This window comes from Cryptomeria japonica, chromosome 3 (genome assembly GCF_030272615.1).
Source record: "Cryptomeria japonica chromosome 3, Sugi_1.0, whole genome shotgun sequence".
NCBI classification, from domain to species: Eukaryota; Viridiplantae; Streptophyta; class Pinopsida; order Cupressales; family Cupressaceae; genus Cryptomeria; species Cryptomeria japonica.
Window position 1 is genome coordinate 826,263,145 of NC_081407.1, and position 6,000 is coordinate 826,269,144.

Here is a 6,000-nt window from a genome sequence, read left to right on the forward strand (position 1 = left end):
TCTTGAAGAGTATGGAGGTCAGACAAGACTTGATATTGGCAAAAAAAAATTAATAAAGAATAATTGAAATGGTGTAATTTGTATATTTTATTATGAAAGTTATTTAATTTTGGACTCAATATCACAATATCATTCAATACAATTATGATTTAATAAAATATCTATTTTAAAAATTATATAAAAATAAAATATTTCTTATATAACAAATTAATATTTTAAAAGAATTATGTAATATCTTTAAGTATTAATAAGTGATATGTTTCTGATTTATTAAAAACTAGTCTATATTATTTTTATCTTAGTTAAAGAAAAAAAATCGCTTTACATACAATAAAAATTGAAAAAAACAAACATTTAAAAAATTGAAAAAAATTAATAACAATAAATAAAAGCCTCTATTTAATATATCAACATTAAAGAGTGACAACGAACCACTAAAATGTGCACAACGATATGTTTCACTATTACACCAATAGATATTTAAAGAATCAAACATTTGTATTTCATAGTAACTCCTAATAAAAAAATGCATCACCTCATTAAAAAAGAGAAACCAGCCCCCTGTCACGTTCTCTGTGCATATCTCTCCTTTGTCGCTAATCATTTGTTTGCATTGAACTCAATTTGGCTCGTCATTTGGTGGGAGAGAATTTGCAGGTTGTGCATGTTGAAATTAACATTATTCTAAGTGATTTGGAATTAGAATTAAAATAAAATGATTTGAAATTATAAAATAAGTCAATGAAATAAATAAATTATTTATAATTTATTTTGAAAAAAAAAATTTCTATTATAACTATTGGCAAGCTTGATTACAACCACTTTTAGTGATATAGGATATCAATAAATTTGTTTGTAAAGGAAAAAATAAGATTGGATTACATGGTTGGACACATTACATGGCTATTTCAGACCCCCAAAATATCATAATAAACCCCCCCTATCAAAATGTAGAGAAAATATTTCTATAGAGAAAATATTTCTAAGGTTCTCAATTTAAAAACATGTATTGCATAATTCCAGCAAAGCCCACCATTCTCTTCTCCTTCATGAATACCCAAGAGCATGAATTAGTAGATATGAAATTTATAATACAATATGTTTTGAAAAAAAAAATTAGAAACATAGGAAATATTATACTTACCATTGTTGGCTTCTATCTTATGGACACAATACACTCAAGGAACAATCCAAGCAAGACCAAGCAAGACCCTATAGTAGAAAGAACTGTTGAGGTAAAAAAATTAATTGTAATATTAAAAAGGGGGAAAAGGAAAACTCAAAATTGAAAGGTTTATTCTCTTGTGTGTTTACTTTCCTTGATCCATTTCTAAACACACTCTCTGGTTCTAATCCACAAGCCTACATGTCCTTGGCCATTCAAACAAGTGAATGTGATGAGATGGAGGAAAACAATTGGAGAAAATTGAGGGATGGAGCAATACAAATAGTGGCTAAATGAAATTATACAAGTAGTGTGTAGACAAAGGAAATAAATGGTTTGAAATATTTAGTCGGATACTTCAGAATGGTAGGTAAGCAAAACATGATTTTATTTAAAGAAAAATCAATAGTTTCAATTTTCAAAGAGTTGTCTATCTAATGATCCAATTGTTACCTATGGTAGTTAATATTTCCAAATATTTTCTTCTATGGAGTTGTTTCTATAATATGATAGTTCTCTAATATTTATTTTACATCCATGCTTATGAGTGCTACATATGGTACCTGATCTTATGATTCAATGTACATTCAAGTGGAAGTTGAATACAACTAATAAATCTATATAGCCATATCCTTTGCCATATACTTTTATGTATATATTGAGGAAATAGCTTAATAAATATACATAGTGACAAATAATTCTTGTTACATGTGTGATTTTGGGGTCATTCTAGTAGTATCTTTATCCCTTCACACATTTGTATGCCCCTTTGCATTAATCCCAACCATAACAATTTTAAAAATTTTACACATTCACATTACTTACATGTTTATAATGTCTATTTATGAACTAACCTTCAATTATTAATTTGCAACGTCTATTATAGGACAAGAACCAATATGTAGCGGTTACCTTATAGTCATGAGATTTTCATTAAAATTTAAAATTGAAAAGAATAAATTTGATTAACTAAGTTCTTTCCCCTTATTAAGATCTAATTAAATGCAATTTTGGAGAATAATTTGATGTTATGGGATAATATTGATATACATTCAGTTGATTCTTTATAATGATTGAGTTGACCTATAGAACAGTCATTCAGTCATTATGTAGAGCAATCATGCTTGACAAATTCTAATTTAGAGCAATATAAAGAGTAAAGATGTATTAAGAAAATGTACATGTTATGTTACCTACTAATGTAATTTTTGAGTCGGTTAATTACCTTCGTAGGAGCTCCTTTTGACCATCCCCCTATTTATATTGTCTCGCCATGTCCATTTTCTTCAATGTCTTCTCATCTATTGTGATTGTATAGGGTTCACTTGTTCGAACGACATAGAAGGTGTAGGTTTGAGAGCTAAGAATCCATGGTAAAAAAAATTGTGTTGGGAGGGTTCTTACAGTGTACAACTCTCAATGGATCTTGGGAAGGTTCTTATAGTGTACAGCTCTCAATGGATCGAGGGAAGTCTGCAGGTAAGTCTGCAGGTGTGTTAAAACTCAGTAAATAACCCTTTCAATTTTGAATATTTTTTTTTTTTTTTTGGCATTACAATGAATTTGATTTTATTTTTATTTTTATTTATTTATTTATTTTTGGCATTACAATGAATTTCATTTTATTTTTATTTTGTTTCCTGTAGTGCCCTCGGTAAATCTTCCATTGAGTGTAGAGGAGAGTGTAAGGCAAAGGGAGATGCTTCAAAATTCAAGAGTGGTGAGAAGTAACAGTTGGAGGTCAATATTGGAACAAAAGCAGATATTAGAGTCTATGTGGACTTCTAGAAACACAAAACCTAAAATGTTTTATATTAGTTTCTAAACACAATTACTCGAGAAAATCACAAGAATGAACAATCACAAGCCAGAAGTATGGGATTTTTCTACTGATATAGTAGTTTAATAAACTGTAATAGAATTATATATAATGAATCTTTTGCAATATGATTGAAAGCAATTGAAATAATCTATGTAAAAATTTATTTTTCAATTGGGAATTAGAGTTTGTATGTAAACATAAAATCTGACAAATAAATAGAATACATACAGAGTTAAATGCATGAATTTAGTAAGACTGTTTAATGTTTAGCAATCAAGCTAGGTCTAGGCTAGGGTAATCAGTTTGAAAGGAACCATGTAGTTCAGTAGTTTACTGTTTAGATTTTTCTTTTTAAATTATTTAATTGATATAGAAATATCTTTTTCAATTATGGTTTCCCTGCATAATCAAATCAATTGAAAGACAGTTTATGTTGAGGTAAGTAATCGAATTTTTTGAATTTTTTTGCATTTCATGCTTGACATGAAAATTATTGCATTTCATATCATAACTTTGTCCATTCATGTCCAGAATCAAGAAAAAGAAGAAGCACAGATAACTTTACAACTATTTCAAATGCATTCCATAGAGGTGGTTTATCATAGGCCATACAATAAACTCTCTGTGGCCATATAACAAACCACCTCTGTCATGATGCAGAGGGATTTGCATTTCTTCTTGATTAATGAATGGACAAAGGTATGATTTAATAATACAATGATTTTCATATCAAACAAGTTAAAATGTTTGAGAAATTCGATTTACTTACTTTCACATAAACCTTGTCTTCCTACTACTTTGATTCTACAAGACATTCAAATTCTGAAAAATATATTTCTATATCAACTGGATAATTCTGAAAGAGAAATCTAAACAAAAAGTATTGAGCCACATCTTTCTTTTCAGGCTGATTACCCTAGCCTGGGCCCACCTGTATGCTAAACAGTAAACAGTCTTACTGAATTCATGGATTTAACTTAGCATGCATTCTATTGTATTTTTCAGATTCTAACTCAGTGATCATCAGATAGACTACAAAAAACATAGATATTATACATATATGAGATTTTAGGTTTACATACAAATCCTAATTCCAAATCAAAAACAACATTTTTTACATAGATTATTTCAATTGTTTCCAATTCCTATTGCATAAAATTTTATCAGTAATTTATATATAACCCTGTAACAGTGTATAAAACAATATCAGTGGGAAATTTACATGCTTTTTGCTAGTTAAATGTTCATTCTTGCGTTTTTCTCATGCTTGTTGCTAGTTAAATGTTCATTCTTCTTGCGTTTTTCTCGAGCATTTGTGTTTTTGAAACCAATGGAAAAAAAATTGACTTGCACTCTTCTGTATTCCAGTAACATAGGAGATGTGTTAGCTATCTGATTTAAAAGGCTTTCTATTTCAAGAATCCCAAATAGAGTCTCATATTTGCTTTTCTTCCAAATTTGCCCTCCATTTTCTCCTTTCACCACACTTGAATATTGAAATATCTCCCTACACTTTGCACTCTCCTCTACACTCAATGGAAGAATTACGCTGGGCACTACAGTGATAAAATGAGAAAAGGGGAAAAAAAATCAAAAAATTAATGAGAATATTTACTGATTTTTTTACTCACCTATAGACTTCCCTTGATCCATTGAGAGCTTTTAAATAACCCTAAAACACAATATTTACTATAGAGTCTAGCTTCCAAACCTGCATCTTCTAGGCTTTTCAAACAATGGAATCCTATATTATAGATGAGAAGATGTTGAAGGAAATGGGCATTGGTAGAGAATATAAAGAGGTGAATCGTCAAATGGAGCTTCTATTAGGTAATTAACTAAATTACATCAATAGGTAATATAATAAAAATTATTTTTAATAAAACCGAGTAAAAGAAAAAATTGATTTTAATAAACAATCATTAATAAAGCTACTTTAAGGTTCATATTAAGGTTAAGGATTCTTCTATTGTTTCTTCTAATAAGATTATTTTTCTTAATGATGTTGTTCTTTTTCAATATATTTCTACTACTCCACTTTCATTTGTTGTTTTCTTAATACCGGTTTTTAGTCATCCCCTTCACCTAGATGTGTTACAAGTAGTTCAAAGAAGCAATAAATATGTAAAGTTGGTTAAGGTTGCTCCTAGTTTTGAAAGGGAAGAAAGGTGTAAAGGTTTGCCTACTCCTAACTTTTTTTAACTTTTTGTCCATTCCCACTTATTTTAGTAAAAAAAATAACAATTACATGAAAGGGGACAAACAATAATATGGTAGCTTTTTTAATTGGCTGTGACAGGTTGCATTTTAATAGTTCGTTATCATTATTTAATGTTAATTTATTAAATGAGGCTTCTATTTATTGCCAATATCCTTTTATCAATGTTTTAAATATGTGTGAAGGTTTTTCTCTTTTGAATTTAGCTTTAACAATGATAAAAATAACATAGATTAAGAATTAATAATATAAGAAGAGTACATAACTTATTCATATAACAAATTGCACCATATCAGTTGCCCCCTTCTTTATTATTTTGTTCACCTAATTCGAACCCTAGTCTTACCTTAGTACTCTTTAAATTTAATCGTATTCCCCTAACTTGTTAATTATTTATATGCACCCCAAACATCCCATGTCATGTGTTTTAGCGTTATGCAATATCTTCAAGTAATGAAATTCAGTTTCTCATATATTTGTATTCATTTCTTGTATAGGTTCTTTCAGTATTGGAAGCATATGAAAGCCAATGGAATAACAAATCTATTTACATGAGTGGAAATAGAAATCCTACATCGAAGCAAATTGAGGACATTACCATTGATCATCAACACTGTCGGTAGGTAGAAAAAAAAGAACCATAGTGTTGAAGATTATTGGTAATGTCTTCCATTTGATCTAATGTGCGATTTTTATTTCCATTCATGTAAATAGACTTAATTTTTCTTGGATTGAATTTCATATGCTCCCAATGCTAGAAGAACCTATACCAAAAATGAACAAAAAATATTGACG